Genomic DNA, 17896 nt, shown 5'->3' on the forward strand with positions numbered 1-17896 from the left:
TTTCCCCCCGAATATTAGGAACTATATCACGCGGGGGTCTACACCCCCCACGATACTGGGTGTAATATCATTTTCTCCCTTCATAAATATTAAAAACAATATCACAGGGGTGGTGTACACCCCCTGCGATATTGCTCATAATATCAACCTCTCCCGCCCTGTATATTAGTGACAATATCACAGGGGGGTTGTACACCTTCTATGATATTGGAAGTAATATCATCCTCTCCCCCGCTAGATACAAGGAACAATATTACAGGGAGTAATATCATTCTCTCTTTTACTGGATATTAGACACAATATCACAGAGGTAGTGTTAACCCCCTGCGAAATTGGGAGCAATATCATTTTTACCCTGGATATTAAAAACAATATCACAAGAGGGTGTACACCTTTTGCGATATTTGGAGTAATATCATCCTCTCGCACCCTGAATATTAGGAACAATATCACTGGGTGGGTGTACACTCCATATGATATTGAAGGCAGTATCATCCCCTCCTCCCCTGAATATTAAGAATAATATCACGGGGGGGGGGGTTGTGTACACCCCCTGCACTATTAGGAGTAATATTACCCTTTCCCCTCTAAATATTAGAAATAACATTCCAGAAAGGGTATACACCCCCTGCGATATTGGGAGTAATATCATCCTCTCCCCGACTGGATATTATGAACAATATTACAGAGGGCGTGTAATGAAAGTAAGTCATCCTCTCCCCCTCTGAATATTAGGAACACTATCACAGGGTGGGTGTACACTCCCTGTGATAATGAAAGTAATGTCATCCTCTCCCCCTCTAAATATTAGGAACACTATCACTGGGTGGATGTACACTCCCTGCAATATTGAAAGCAGTATCATCCTCTTCCAGCCTAGATATTATGAACAATGTCATGGGGGGGTGTACACCCCTTGCGATATTGGGAGTAATATCATCCTCTCCCTTCCTGGATATTAAAAGCAATATCACAGGGAGGGTGTTCACCCCCTTTGATACTGGAAGTAATATTATTCTCTTTTATCCTGGATATTAAGAACAATGTCACAGGGGGTGTGTACATCTCCTACAACATTGGGAGTATTATCATCCTCTCCCCTTCTGGATATTAGGAACAATATCACAGGAATGTGTACACCCCCTGCGATATTGGCGGTAATATCATCCTCTCTTTTCATTGATATTGGGAACAATATCACAGGAAGGGTGTACACTCTTCCTGCGAAATTAAGAGTAACATCTTCCTCTCCCTCCTTGGATATTAGGAACAATATCACACAGTTGGTGTACACCACCTGCTATATTGACAGTAATATCATCCTCTTCACCCCCTGAATATTAGGAAAAATGTCACAAGGAGGGTGTACACCTCCTGTGATAGTGGGTGTAATATTACCCTCATTCCGCCTGGATATTAGGAACGATATCACAGGGGGACGGGACATCCCCTGCAATATTGGCAGTAATATCATCCTCTCTCTTTCTGGATATTAGGACAAAATCACAAGGATGTACATTCTTTGCGATATTGAGAGATTGGGGTGTACACCCTTTGCGATATTGAAAGTAATATCATCTCTCCCCCTCTGGATATTAGGAACAATATTACAGGGGAGGTGCACCCCACGACGATATTAAGAGTAATATTATCCTCTCCCTTCCTGGATATTAGGAAAAATATCACAAGGGGGTGTACACCCTCCTGAGATATTAGAAGTAATATTATCCTCTTCATCCCTTCATATTAGGAGCAATATCTTGGGGAAGGGTGTAAAGTCCCTGCGATATTGAGAGTAATATCATCCTTTTTCCACCTATGTATTGGGAACAATATCACAGGGGGTGTGCACACCCCTTGTGGTATTGCAAGTAATATCGTCCTCTCCCAACCTGGATATCGAAAACAATATTACAGAGGGGTGTACCTGCCCTGCCATATTGGGAGTAATATCATCCTTCCCCCCTCCCACCCCGGATATTAGGAACAATATTACAGAGGGAGTGTACGCCCACTACGATATTAAGAGTAATATTGGCCAGGGGCAGTGACTCACGCTTGTAATCCTAGCACTTTGGGAGGCCGAGGCTGACTGATTGCCTGAGCTCAGGAGTTCAAGACCAGCCTGGGTGACACGATGAAACCCCATCACTACTAAAATACGAAAAATTAGCCGGTTATGGCAGCATGTGCCTGTAATCCCAGCTACTCAGGAGGCTGAGGCAGGAGAATTGCTTGAACCTGGGAGACTGGAGGCTGTAGTGAGCTGAGATTGCACCACTGCACTCCAGCCTGGGAAACAGAGTGAGACTCCATATTTAAATATATATATATTTACATGACAATATTACAGGGGTAGTGTACACCCATTATCATATTAAAAGTAATATTATCCTCTCCCTTTCTGGATATTAGGAACAATATCACAGAGGGAGTATACACCCCCTGGGATATTGGGAGTAAAATCATCCTTCTTCTGGTTATTAGGAACAATATCACGGGGGGGTGTACACCTTCTGCGATATTGGGAGTAACATCATTCCATCCCCCTCTGCATATTAAAAACAATACTACATGGGCGGTGTACACCTTCTGCAATATTGGGAATAATATCACCCTCTCCCCCTGTGAATATTAGGACCAATATTACAGGGGCAGTGTACACCCCCTGTGATTCTGGGAATGATATCATCTCCCCCATTAATATTGGGAAAAATATTACAGGGGCATTTTACATCCCCTGCAATATTTGAAGTAATATCATCGTCTCTCCCCTTAAATATTAGGAACAATATCACAAGGCAGTGTACACCCTTTGCAATATTTGGAGTAACATCATCCTCTCCCCCTTGTATATTAGGAACAATATTATATAGGGGGTGTACACTCATGCGATATTGGGAGTAATATCATATTCATCCACCCTGGATATTTAACACAATATTACAGGGGGGTGTATGCCCCCTGCAATATTGGGAGTGATATAATCGTCTCTTCTTCTGTATATTAAGAACTATATCACAGGCGGGGTGTACACCCTGTTTGGAAAAGCTGTGTTTGGAGAAGCTGAGGCAGGGCTTCCATCTCTGACATAATATAAAAAAGTCTTGGAACATGTCTGGGGTCCAGGGTCTAAAACCCCTTGTGGTCTTTGGAACACCAAGCTCTGTGCTAAAGGGTGGAAGGCTACCCTGATGCACCATAATCTAAACCCAGGGCATAAAACTGCTTGTGGTTTGGATAGAATCCAGGGCTCATGGCTCTGGAATAGACTTACTGGCTCCTTGCTCCTTGCTCTCCCAGGATTGATTGTATCTTGAGTTGAAAGAACCTGCTCTCTAGGCCGGGCACGGTGGCTCAAGCCTGTAATCCCAGCACTTTGGGAGGCCGAGATGGGCGGATCACGAGGTCAGGAGATCGAGACCATCCTGGCTAACACGGTGAAACCCCGTCTCTACTAAAAAATACAAAAATCTAGCCGGGCGAGATGGTGGGCGCCTGTAGTCCCAGCTACTCGGGAGGCTGAGGCAGGAGAATGGTGTAAACCCGGGAGGCAGAGCTTGCAGTGAGCTGAGATCCAGCCATTGCACTCCAGCCCGGGCGACAGAGCCAGACTCTGTCTCAAAAAAAAAAACAAAAAAAAAAAAACAAAAAAAAAAACCTGCTCTCCATTATCTCCTGTGCAGAACATATGCTAAACTGTCACAACTGTCAATCATGTGCTTAATGCAAGGTGCCCTTTTGACCTCAACCTTCTCACCACCTGTTTCTTTGTTTGATCACCAACAAACAGTCTGGGCTTCCAGAGCTCAGAGCCTTTGCAGCCTCCACACTCGCAATGGCCCTCTGGACCCGCTTTCCCTCCCAAACTGTCTTTTGTCATTCCTTTAACTTCACTAGACTTCATCACCCCCACGACCTGTTGTTGGGTCCGATCACCCCAACATTCCTGACACCCAACGTGGGGCGACAAAGACCCCGGTGAAGGAACGCTACAGTGTGTGAAAGCGGAGGACACATTGTTAAAGGACACCCATGGATGACTAAAAGAAGTTCAGCAGGAAAGCTGAGCACTCAGAAGAACCAGGGTGACAATGGGACAAAGTGAAAGCAAACAGTCTGCTTATTTAAATTTCTTTAGGCATTTATTACTAAGGGGGAGTGAAAGTTAGTACTCAGAATTTGTTATCACTCTTTAGCACAGCAAAGCAGTTTTCCCTTGGTTCCCGGAACAAGGGACTATGGAGTTGGATGAATGGGACAGAATTGGCAGAGATTTTTTTAAAAGGCGTATAAAGATGGAGCAAAAATTCCAGTTTCCATTTGGTCAGTGTGGGCGCTAATAAAGGCAGCTCTTGAGCCATTTCAAACAGATGATGAAGCAGATTCATATGAGGAAGAAGATTCTACAGATTCTGAATGTGAGGAACAGAAACCAGAGGAAATAAAAGAAAGAGAAACTGAAAAAAGTATGTTTTATTAGCCCGTCGGCTCCACCTGCTGAATTAAGTGAATGGCCACCTCCTCTCTCTCTTTAATGGGCAAGAAAATGAATTAGCTGAAAAACTTACCTCTCCTGTAGTTACAACATTAAAACCTGGAGCAATTGGTGGTGCTATACAAAATTATATTCAAAAGGCTAGAGTCGAGGGAGACCTTGAAGCATGGCAATTTCCAGTTACTATAGGACAACCTCTTTTGGGAAATGGGAAGAGGGGCCTGCCTCTGGCCCCTAAACAAACCGAGGCATATCTGGCACAGCCAATGCCCTTACAAATGTACAACAATTGTCCCCTGCCACAGCACTGCTGCCGTAGACCTCTGCAGCACAATTTCCATCTCCTTACTTCCTGTGGAGCCACCAAAAAAGGTACCTATAGGAGTTAGGGGACCCTTACCCTCAGGAACAGATGGTCTATTACTTGGAATGTGTAGTCTAAACTTGAAAGGTGTCACTGTGCATATGGGAATAATTGACTCTGATTATACCAGAGAAATTCAATTAGTTATTAGTTCCTCAGTGACATGGTCTGCCTCCCCAGGAGAAAGAATTGCTCAGTTGTTGCTGTTACCTCAGAGATAAGCAAGTAGAGATAAGCAAGTAGAGATAAGTAACTAGAGCTGAGTAAGTAGAGCTAAGTGAGCTAAGTAAGTGGACTAAGGAAGTAGAGCTAGAGATAAATAGAGATAGAGATAAACAGGGATAGATGAATACTAGCAATATAAGGTCAGTGCCCTGAAGAGGTACTGATCAGTGTCCTAAAGAGCTTCAAAAGCAAAGACTAGCAATATAAGGTCAGTGCCCTAAAGAGGTACTGGTCAGTGACCTAAAGAGGTGCAAAAGTAGAGACTAGCAAAGACTAGCAGAGTTTTATAAACTAGAAAGCAGCACAGTGAAAAGAACAGGAGGCTTTGGTATTACTAATCCAGCAGGAAAGGCTGTATATTGGGTTAATCAAGTGTCTGACAAAAGACCTGTTTGCACAGTAACTGTTCAAGGAAAAGACTCTGAAGGACTGGAGCTAATGTCTCTATTATTGCCATATATCAATGGCCCCAGCACTGGCCTAAGCAAAAGGCATCCATTGGTATTGTTGGAGTAGGAGCTGCTTCGGAAATTTTTCGAAAGTTCCTTGATTTCACCATGTCGAGGGCTGGATTACCAGGAAGGGACAATCTGACCTATTACACCTATTATTGTCGATTTATGGGGTAGAGACTTACTGCAACAATGAGGTGCCCACCAAATATCTGAAGATCTATCATGAGCCACAGCATCTAGTGGACCCACTTGTACAGTGCAAATTGAAGGTTTAAGAAGCCTCATTTTGCTTTCTCTGTGCCTTCTGTTAGAAGGGACCTGTTTTTCATTATCAGTGGAAAGTTTTACCTCATGATAAGTAGCCAAAGAGTAACTCAGAAGCTGAGCTAACAAATGTTTCAGCAATGGCATGCCTCCTGGCTACAACCACTAAAGTTTTTGCTTCTGTTTCACTAGATTTACTAACGTGGGGTCGAGGGTATGCTTGTGTTTTTGCAGGAGATGAATGAACCGTGTGGGTGAAACCCCCATAACACGGAGACAGATCAAGAAAACTGCACAGGAAGCTGAGAAACTGCTGGAGCGCCAGGGTTTTACCTATAGATGCTTAACAGACCAGTGCTTTCTAACTGAGCTCCTCTCCACCCTGAACACAACAGACCCTAATAGTTAGGCAGGAGTATCATGGCCCCATTCAGCTTGAAGAAGTTACAGAAGACAGACCTTCATCCTCCTGCAACCTCTAGGATTAAGGGTCCTCTTGTAAAAGGGAAAGGAGAGATATGTGAGAAGCATTCAAACCAGCTCTTATTTTGAATAAGAGCTAAGTAGAGATAAAATAAGTAGAGATAAGCAAGTAGAGATAAGTAACTAGAGCTGAGTAAGTAGAGCTAAGTGAGCTAAGTAAGTGGACTAAGGAAGTAGAGCTAGAGATAAATAGAGATAGAGATAAACAGGGATAGATGAATACTAGCAATATAAGGTCAGTGCCCTGAAGAGGTACTGATCAGTGTCCTAAAGAGCTTCAAAAGCAAAGACTAGCAATATAAGGTCAGTGCCCTAAAGAGGTACTGGTCAGTGACCTAAAGAGGTGCAAAAGTAGAGACTAGCAAAGACTAGCAGAGATTTGCAGGGACAGACAGGAACATTCTGAATTATGGAAGTTAGCTATGGCTCAAAGTCCAATCAAAATCTGAGAGGGCAAATACAAAAGGAATAGAGGGGAGGGAGGTAAGGATGAAAATGCTCTTTCTTATCTCTCCAACAGGAACTTTTGGATTCAAAATTGTGCTAGCAACAGGAAATGTTACTCTTGATATAAATACATACTTTATTACATGCCCCGAATGTCACCTGTTTACCTGTATTAATTCAACCTTTGATAAAAATCAAACTATCTTCATAATTAAAGACAGGGAAGGAGTTTGAATCCCTGTGTCTCTAAATGGACAATGGACAATAGAAGACATCACCATCTATGTATATTATAACTGAGATCCTTAAAAGACTCTTATCCCATTCCAATAGATTTATAGTTGAAGGCCATTGGATGCTCTACATTTGTGGATTTTGTTCTGGTGGTTGTGTGCTTGTGCTGTCTCCTTTCAGTCTGTGAATGCGGAAGCCACCTCTGAAGAGGAAGCCGCCGTCAAGAACAAGCAATGATAGCTGTGGTGGTTTTACAAAAAAGAAAATGGGGACATGTTGGGAAAAGCTGAGTGTTGGGAGAAGCTGAGGCAGGGCTTGCATGTCTGTTATAATGTAAGAGTCTTGGAACATGTCCAGGGCTCAGGGTCTAAAACCCCTTGTAGCCTTTGGAACACCAAGCTCTGTGCTAAAGGGTGGAAGGCTACCCTGATACACCATAACCTAAGCCCAGGGCATCAAACCCCTTGTGGCTTGGATAGAATCCAGGGCTCATGGCTCTGGAATAGACTTGCTGGCTCCTTGCTCCTTGCTCTCCTAGGATCGATTGTATCTTGAGTTAAAAGAACCTGCTCTCCAGTATCTCATGTGCAGAGCATATGCTAAATTGTCACAGCTGTCAATTATGTGCTTAATGCAACGTGCCCTTTTGACCCCCACCTTCTCACCACCTGTTTCTTTGTTTGATCACGAATAAATAGCCTGGGCTTCCAGAGCTCAGGGCCTTCACAGCCTCCACACTCGTGATGGCCCCCTGGACCTACTTTCCCTCCCAAACTATCTTTTCTCATTCCTTTGACTCCGCCAGACTTCCGTCACCCCCACGACCTGGTGTTGGGTCTGATCACCCCCACACACACCCTGCAATATTGGGAGTAATATCATTCTCTCCCCCCCGAATATTAGGAATAATATCACAGGGGTGGTGTACACCCTCTGCAAAATGGAGTAATATCATTCTTTCCCCCCTCAATACTAAAAACAATATCACAAGGGGGTGTACACCCTGTGCGATATTTGGGTTATTGCCATCCTCTTTTCCCCTGGATATTAGGAACAATATCACAGAGTGGGTGTACACTCTCTGTGATATTGAAAGCAGTATCATCCTCTTCTCCCCTGGATATTATGAACAATATCACATGGGAGTGTACACCCCCTGCAATATTGTGAGTAATATCCATCCTCTCCTCCTCTGAATATTAGGAACAATATCACAGAAAGGGTGTACACCCCCTGTGATACTGGGAGTAATATCCTCTTCCCTTCTGGATATTAGAAACAATATCACATTGACAGTGTACATCCCCTGCAATATTGGAAGTAATATCATCCTTTTTCCCTCTGGATATTAGGAACAAGATCATGGCAGGGGGGTGTATGCCCCTTCGATATTGGGATTCATATCATTTATTCCTCCCCTGAATATTAGGAACAATATCATATGAAGGGTGTACACCCCCTGTGATATTGGGAGTGATATCATCCTTTCCTCCCCTGGATATTAGCAACAATATCAAAGGGGGGTTGTACACTCCCTGGGATATCGAGAGTAATACCACACTTTCCCCCTATGAACAATATCACAGGAAGGGTGTACACCCTCTGAGATATTGGGAGTAATATCATCCTCTCCAGCCTCTGTATATTAGGAACAATATCACAGAGGTAGTGTACACCCCCTGTGATATTGGGGGTAATATCATCCTCTCCACCCCTGGACATTAGGAAATATATTACGGGGGGGTGTAAACCCCCTGCAAGTAATATCATTGTGAGTAATATCATTTTCTTTTCTTTTCTTTTCTTTTTTTTTTTTTTTTGAGATGGAGTCTCGCTCTGTCTCCCAGACTAGAGTGCAGTGGCCTGATCTTGGCTCACTGCAACCTCCACCTCCCAAGCTCAGAAGATTCTCCTGCCTCAGCCTCCTTAGTAGCTGGGACTACAGGTTCGTGCCGCCAGGTCCGGCTAATTTTTTGTATTTTTAGTACAAACGGGATTTTGTTATGTTAGCCAGGATGGTCTCGATCTCCTGACCTCATGATCCACCTGCCTCAGCCTCCCAAAGTGCTGGGATTACAGGCATGAGCTACTGTGTCCCGCGAGTAGTATCATTTATTTTCTACCCCCCGGATATTAGAAACAATATCAGAGGGGGGTGTACAGCTCCTGTGACATTGGGAGTAATATTATCTTCTCTTCCCCTGGATGTTAGGAACAATATCACAGGGTGTGTACACCCCCTGCGATATTGAAAGTAATATCATCATCTCCTTCATTGGAAATTAGGAACAATATCACAGGGGGTGTCTAAACCTTCTGCAATATTGGTAGTAATATCATCCTCTCCCCCGCTGGATATTAAAAACAATATCACAGGAAAGCTGTACATCTGCTGTGGTATGGAGAATAATATCATCCATCCTCTCTTCCCTTGGATATTATGAACAATATCACAGAAGAATGTACACCCCTTGCAATATTGGGAGTAATATCATCCTCTCCCCCACTGGATATTAGAAAAACAGCACAGATGTGCACACCCCCTATGACTTTGGGAGTAATATCATCCAATTCCTTCTGGATATTAGGAACAATATCACAGGGTGGGGGGTGTAGGCCCCCTGCTATATCAGGAATAACGTCATCCTCTTCTCCCGTGGATATTAGAAACAATATCACATGGGCTGTGTAGACCCTCTGCGATACTGGGAGTAATATAATCATCTTCCCACCTGGATATTAGGAACAATATCATAATGGGGGTGTACACCCTTTGCGACATTGGGAGTAGTATCATCCTCTCCCCCCCAGATATTAGGAACAATATTATGGGGGCGGTGTACATCCACTCTGATATTAAGAGTAATATCGGCCGGGCGCAGTGGCTCACGCCTGTAATCCTAGCACCTGGGGAGGCTGAGGTAGGCAGATTGCCTGAGCTCAGGAGTTTGAGACCAGCCTGGGCAACACCGTGAAACCCTGTCTCTACTAAAATACAAAAAATTAGCCGGTCGTGGCGGCGTGCGCTTGTAATCCCAGCTACTCAGGAGAATTGCTTGAACCTGGGAGACGGAAGTTGCAGTGAAGCGAGATCATGCCACTGCACTTCAGCCTGGGAAACAAAGCGAGACTCTGTCTCTTAAAATATAAAAAATTATTTAAAAAAAAAAAAAAAAAAGGCTGGGCACGGTGTCTCACGCCAGTAATCCTAGCACTTTGGGAGGCCAAGGCGAGCGGATCATGAGGTCAGAAGATCGAGACCATCCTGGCTAACACGGTGAAATGCCATCTCTATTAAAAATACAAAAAATTGGCCGGGCGCGGTGGCTCAAGCCTGTAATCCCAGCACTTTGGGAGGCCGAGACAGGCGGATCACAAGATCAGGAGATCGAGACCATCCTGGCTAACACGGTGAAACCCCGTCTCTACTAAAAAATACAAAAAACTAGCCGGGCGCGGTGGCGGGCGCCTGTAGTCCCAGCTACTCGGGAGGCTGAGGCAGGAGAATGGCGTGAACCCGGGAGGCGGAGCTTGCAGTGAGCTGAGATCTGGCCAGTGCACTCCAGCTTGGGTGACAGAGCGAGACTCCGTCTCAAAAAAAAAAACAAAAAACAAAAAATTAACTGGGCGTTGTGGTGGGCACCTGTAGTCCCAGCTACTCGGGAGCCTGAGGCAGGAGAATGGCGTGAACCTGTGAGGCGGAGGTTGCAGTGAGCCAAGACTGTGCCACTGCTCTCCAGATGGGGCCACACAGCAAGACTCTGTCTCAAAAAAAAAAAAAGAAAAGAGTAATATCATCTTCTCCCTTTCTGAATATTAGGAACGATATCACAGGAGGAGTATAGTACACCCCCTGGGATATTGGGAGTAGTATCATCCTCTTCACCCCTGGATATTAGGAACAACATCACAGGGGGTGTACACTCCCTGCAACATTGGGAGTAATATCATCCTTCTCCTTCTGGTTATTAGGAACAATATCACGGGGGGGTGTACACGTTCTGCGATATTGGGAGCAATATTATCTCATCCCCCTCTGGATATTAGAAACAATACCGCATGTATACACCCCCTGTGATATTGGGATAATATCATTCTCTCCCCCCATGAATATTAGGAACAATATTATAGGGGCGTTGTACACCGCCTGCGATATTGGAAGTAATATCGTTTTCCCCCCTAAATATTAGGAACAATATCACAAGGGGGTGTACACCCTTTGTGATATTTGGAGTAATATCAACCCCCCTGGATATTAGGAACAATATTACAAAGGGGGTGTACACTCCCTGCAATATTGGGAGTAATATCATCTTCACCCACCCTGGATATTTAACACACTATTACGGAGCAGGGGAGGTTGTACACCCCCAGCAATATTGGGAATAATATCATTCACTCCCCACTCCTGAATATTAGGAATAATATCACAAGGGTGGTGTACACCACCTGAGATATTGGGAGTAATATCATCCTCTTCCACCTAGATATTGAAAACAATATCACAGCAGGGTTTACACTCCTACGATATTGGTAGCAATATCATCCTCTCTTCCACCTGATTCTCTGTAGGACATGCATGGGGACTTTGTGAGAACAACAAAGAAAGCCAACAGGTGAGAACACAAATGTCTGCCTTTAGGAGGATGCCCAGGCCGGTGCTGGGGCCGGCAGCCTAGGAAGGCCATTCGGGTTGACAGCAGCCAGGATCTGTGTGTCCAGTAGAGGGCAACCCTTCACACTGCTGGCTTTGGAAAGACTCCTTCCATTTTACAAAAGTGTAATTAAAACAAGGCTGCCATTAGGGGTTGCTAAGGTGATGAGCTCTCGCCTCTTCTGGCTTGTGGAGTCTATGACATTCCTTGTCTCATGCCCACATATCGCATTGCCCTTTCTCCCCAAATTCAGGCTCACATCACCTTCTTGTGAACTTAATATCTCTCTGCCTCCCCCCTTATAAAGACACTTGTAGGCCAGGCGCAGTGACTCATGCCTGTAATCTCAACACTTTGGGAGGCTGAGGCGGGTAGATCACCTGAGGTCAGGAGTTCAAGAACAGCCTGGCCAACATGGTGGAACCCCATCTCTACTAAAAATACAAAAAATGTAGCTAGATGTGGTGGCAGACGCCTGTAATCCCAGCTACTCGGGAGCCTGAGGCAAGAGAATCACTTGAACCCAGGAGGCAGAGGTTGCAGTGAGCCGAGATGCACCATTGCACTCTAGCCTGGGCAACAAAAGCGAAACTCCATCTCAAAAAATAAATAAATAAATATTTTATAAAAGGACATTTGTGATTCCATTAGGGTCTAGCCAGATAATCCAGGAGAACCTCCCAACCCTGAGATATTTAACCTAGCCAGGCATGGTGCTGCAATCCCAGCACTTTGGGAGGCTGAGCTTGGAAGATCTACTGAGTTCAGTTCAAGACCAGTCTGGGCAACATGGTGATACCCTGTCTCTACTAAAAATACAAAAATTAGCCAGGCATGGTGGCATGAACCTGTAGTCCCAGCTACTCAGGGGGCTGAGGCACAAGAATCGCTTGAACCCGGGAGGTAGAGGTTGCGAGTGGAAATCACCCCACTGCATTCCAACCTGAGCAACAGAGCCAGACTCCATCTCAAAAAACAAAACAAAACCAAAAAAAGGTATTTAACCTTATCACATATGTGAAAGCCCTTTTGTCATAGAAAGTCACTTTCACGGGTCACAAGCTATAATTCCCATTTATGTGGGGGGCCCTTATTCAGCCCACCGCACAATAGAAACTTCAGAATACTCAGTCTTCATACACAGAAGCATTTGTATAAAAGCCTCCATTTCCTGCCCTGCATACTAGAGCATGGTAAAGTCTTTTCCTCTTAGTCATACCTCCTGCTGCCCCGGAAGTAGATGGGGTTCCTTGCCTCTCCCCAGCTCTGACGTCTGAAATTGGTGCCATTTTACCACATCGTACACTCATCGACAGGCCACTGTCAATGTTTACTGTCAGATCGACGTAAATCCCACGTGACTTCTCTTCACGGGTTAATCATAACGTAACTTGGTGTGAAACCAACAGAACCGCTTATTATGTTTTCCATGGATTCATGTATGTCATATATACAGAACTGGGTCATGGAAAGTTTAGCAGAGTTGGGAGCTGATTATTTCACCCAAGAGATAGGAAAATTGCTAGAAGATAAATTAATGGCATATGGAATGATCAAGGCGACTATCTTAAGGCTCATGTTGATGTTTCCAGTCAAGAAGATACTGGTATGTGTACTAAGGAAAACAGCTTCATTGACATGCAACCTGTTGTACATGAGGAAGCATTCTAAAGATGACATACATTTCTTCAAAAAGATTATGGGACACCAACCAAAACAAGTAAGTGTTGCTTAATTTCTATTTATAAATCTAGGATGATCTCTGCATTATAGTAGGGAAATCTTAAAAAACAACATCACATACTAATGGTAAAAAGATGATGCGACATGAAAAAGTAACAGCATGAATACGTCCAATTGCTATTTGTGAATTGAAAAACTAAATTTTAAAAAAATTAGCAGATTGTGAATGCATTACTAATGATAAATTCTGTATTTTTTTATTATTTTTTTTTTTCTGAGACAGAGTCTTGCTCTGTCACCCAGGCTGGAATGCAGTGGCACAATCTCAGCTCACTGCAACCTCTACCTCCCAGGTTCAAGCAATTCTCCTACCTCAGCCTACTGAGTAGCTGAGACTACAGTCATACACCACCAGGCCTGGCTAATTTTTGTATTTTTAGTAGAAACAGGGTTTCACCATATTGTTCAGGCTGGTCTCAAACTCCTGACGTCTGGTGATCCACCCATCTCGGCCTCCCAAAGTGCTGGGATTACAGGCATGAGCCACCATGCCCAGCCAAATTCTGCAATTCATACCCATCTTTCTGAGACTACATTAAAGTTTTTCTTCCTGAATTGACGATGTTTCTGTGGTCTTACATATCACCGCAGAGCAATTTACATCTATGACTATTACTTTCGTCTCACTAACACCTCCTCCAGTCAAAAAAAAAAAATTGTCTTTAAGCTATGGAAATGAAGTGTTGCTTAGCTGGAGTGACGTTATGTTGTGTTTCTGGGGTGACTTCCTGCTCATGTTGGGGTGAGACTGTGGGCTGTGGGCAGTGTGCTGAGGAGCAAGTCTCTCAATCTGGGGAGAACCCATTGTTGGGGAGACCTCCACGGGGCTGAGGGGCCATGAGCCTGCCTGGGTTTAGAGCACAGGATTCTGGGGTTGAATCCTAGGAATATTTGAGAACTTCTCGCCTCAGGAGGGGAATATCCCTGGAGAATAAAGACAAACTCTGGGTGTCTTGAGGGGCGTATCCTAATTTGAGAGGAATCAAACCAAGGATGGAGTAGCTATGGCCTCCTTAAAGACTGAGGTTGGGGAATAAACAGGATTCACAATGAGTTCATTGAGGAAGAAGCCATGAAGGGACAATTTTTGGTTGGGACAGAGGAAAGCTGAAGCTCTGCAGCTGGGGAGAAAGCCCTGGCAGGGAGAAAGTGACGCTGGAGGGGTCCTGCACACTCTGAGATGCTGGAACTTCTAACCCACTCCAGCACACCCATTTTCTGCAACCTTCTGCATTCTGAGCATTTGAACCCTCATTCCTCACTCCCCTTTTCTTGATTCTTCTGGGCAGCGCATACTCCAAGGTCTTCCAGGCCCTCAATTCCCGACCCCCACTTCTGCAGTCATGGGGGACTCCAGGCACTGCAAGAATTTGAGTGGGAGCCTTGTTGCCTCTGATTGATTTATTGGATTTTTGGAGCTCCCCACTGTCAAAGTTTAGGGTCCTGGATGCCCGTCCTCCCAAACCTGTCCTTTCCATTCTTGGGGCTAAGCCGTCTCCCACACCTCCTATGCTGTCAGGGCCCTGGATTCCCTCCTCCTTCCTGTCCCCATGCCCAGGCTCCTATTTAGCCTCTTGCTGGGATCTGGTATTTTCATGAACCACCAACTCACTTGGAGTCCTACTAAGGGGCAAGCAGGACTGAAGGAGGTCTTAGAGAGTGATAGTGGAGATTTTGTTTTTCCACAGCACCTCTTATCCACCCCCACGATGCTGCCACGGCCCCACCCAGACCCCTTTTTCAGAGCAAACTGCCCAAATCGCTCCCAGGTCATTGTCGGACAAAGGAAAAGACCAGCCTTCACTTTGGAAACCTCTTTCCCCCATGTCTAATTCCCACCCATGTCGCCCTGCATCTTCCTCCCTTCCCCCAACCCGATGTTCATAACCTTCCTCTGCTCAGACACCACCTCCCACCCTCCTGCTCTCGAACTCCCTTCCTCTTTTGCAGGTTTCCTGCCTTCAGCTCCACTGCTGCCTCTGCAATATATGCGTGCCCTCCACTCCCTCCTCATTCTCACAATATTCTGCCCCTGTGGGATTCTAACCTCCCTCTCCACTGTGTGCCAGCTCATCCGCTGTCCCTGATCTAACCCTTGGATGCTTGAGCCCCAAGATATTTCTGTCTAGAAATCTATGAGCCTGGCTCCCTAAAAAGACAGACAGGGCCGGGCATGGTGATGCACACTTGGAAGGTCGAGGTCGAAGAATCACTTGAGCCCTGGAGGTCAAGGCTGTGATTGTGCCACTGCACTTCAGTCTGGGCAACAGAATAAAATCTTGTCTCAAAAAAAAATTTTTTTAATAAATAAAAATTTTAAAAATAAAGCTCCAGGCCTTCTTCCCATGGCTCTGAGTAGGCTTACAGGGGCCCTCCTTAAAGCCACTTCCTTCTCAGCTGGACCTGGGGAATCCTTCTTTCCCTTAATGAACTCATTTTCACAGGCACTGTGCTCCAGAGCTCTTACTGTCTCCAATCTCCCCTCTGCCCAGCACCCTTTCTCTCCTTGCCCCCACTCTCCACCTCTAACTTCCCACATCCCAGAGATTCTTTGCAGGCTAAAGCAACTCCATCTTGGGTGCTGACCCACCATGTTCACTTTTTTTTTTTTTTGAGACAGAGTCTCACTCTGTTACCCAAACTGGAGTGCAGGGGCGTGATCTCAGCTCACTGCAACCTCTGCCTCCCAAGTTCAAGTGTTTCTTCTGCCGCAGCTTCCTGAGTAGCTGGGACTACAGGCACACATCACCACACCCAGCTAAATTTTTTTTTTCTTGTATTTTTAGTAGAGATGGGGTTTCACCATATTAGCCAGGCTGCTCTCGAACTCCTGACCTCATGATCTGCCTGCCTCAGCCTCCCAAAGTGCTGGCATTACAGGCATGAGCCACTGCGCCCAGGCTGGAAAGAGGATGCTCTATAGATTTCCCCCACAAGAGATGGCCTTGCAGGGCCACTCCAAAATATGTCAAAGAAATACATTTGGGGATAAAATACTTTGATTTCCTTTAGGGCATGTTATCTATTATGTGATGCCATACCAGAGTCAGGTTGGAGTCAGTTATCTTATTGCTACAAAGAGTCTGTTCCGTCAGTCTTGGGATCTCTATTATTCTTCTTATTTCTTGAGATATGGTCTCACTCTGTCACCCAGTCTGGAGTGCAGTGGTGCAGTGTCCGTTCACTGAAACCTCTGCCTCCTCTGTTCAGGCGATTCTTGTGCCTCAGCCCCCTGAGTAGCTGGGATTACATGTGTGCGCCACCATACCCAGCTAATTTTTGTATTTTTAGTAGAGACAGGGTTTTGCCATGTTGGCCAGGCTGGTCTTGAACTCTTGGCCTCATGTCATCTGCCCACCTCGGCCTCCCAAAGTGCTGGGATTGCAAATGTGAACTACTGTGCCCAGCCAGGAGCTCTGTTTTAATGTTAATGCTGGTCACTTGTGCCTGAACTCCAAAGGGAAGAAATATAATGAGGTGTGTCTGACCCCCTCCCTTCTCATCATGACCTGAATTCGTTTTTCAGGTTTAGGTGGGATCCCCTTGGACAAGAGGGGCTCTATTCGGTTGGTTGGGGGGCTTAAAATTTTACTTTTTGTTTACAATATTTCTCCTGAAAGAGTTAGGGGCTCACAAGGAATTTCCTTGTGAACAACTTATGAGGAAAGCCATCTGGGAAGATATGTGGCCTTCTGTCACTGGGGTATTCTGCTTGACCCCAATGATAAGGCAATGACACAGGGTTGTGAAATTACAGCTATGTGTTTGGGGGGAAAAGGAAAGCAGTATTATGGGACTACGTTCTCAAACTTCACTTGCCTTAGCCATAGTGAGTTTGGGGCTGGGAGATTCTGTTTTCTTTCACAATGAAATAGATACAATTAAATGTATAGAAAGCAAAAAAATAAAAAGATGGGGAATGAGGAAACTCTGATTCCTGGGTGGCCACGTAGTTACCCATGGCACAGAGCTGCAGTTACTGAAGGCAAAGTTTGCAGTGGAATTTAGAAATGGATCCAAATCTTGGAGGAGTCAGTTTACTGGATGCCTAAGAAAACACAAACAAAATAAGAAAAAAGGGTCATATTCAATCCCATAGTTATTGTTACCTATCATAGCTAAAGTAAAATTAAAACAGAGTGCTGGCTTCAATCTTGAAGCTACACTAAGCTTAGATTTCAGTGAATGTAAGTCTCAGCCACTAGCTCAGAGCCACCTCCCAAGAATGAAATCATGTAGTGACAATAGAAAGTACTTCTGAGAATTGTGGTTACCAAAAACCTAGTAACTGTGGGGGAGGAGCAAAACAAAGTAGAGAAACCAGAGGGTACAGTCTGAAGGAGACTGCTATCATCAGCTTCCAGAGGAGCCTTTACTAAAATGGATGATGAGAGTAACGATGAGAGTAACTAACTGGGGAGCAGGGCTTTTGGTTTCCTTTTCTCTTTTTTGTTTTTTTGTTTTTTTTTTTTTGAGCGGAAGTGTCACTCTTGTCGCCCAGGCTGGAGTGTAATGGCATGATCTCGCC

General features: G+C 44.9%; 1 long non-coding RNA gene across 4 annotated transcripts in view; it reads left to right on the forward strand.

Annotated features, from left to right (window-relative positions):
- The window catches only part of LOC115892256, an 88669-nt gene that overhangs the window by 69930 nt on the left and 843 nt on the right, over positions 1-17896 (forward strand). For all 4 annotated transcript variants that reach the window (XR_004052149.1, XR_004052148.1, XR_004052150.1 and 1 more), the window contains one exon: positions 13218-13345. This is a non-coding gene — a long non-coding RNA (uncharacterized LOC115892256). The remainder of the gene's footprint in view (positions 1-13217; positions 13346-17896) is intronic.

This window comes from Rhinopithecus roxellana, chromosome 12 (genome assembly GCF_007565055.1).
Source record: "Rhinopithecus roxellana isolate Shanxi Qingling chromosome 12, ASM756505v1, whole genome shotgun sequence".
Taxonomy (NCBI): domain Eukaryota; kingdom Metazoa; phylum Chordata; class Mammalia; order Primates; family Cercopithecidae; genus Rhinopithecus; species Rhinopithecus roxellana.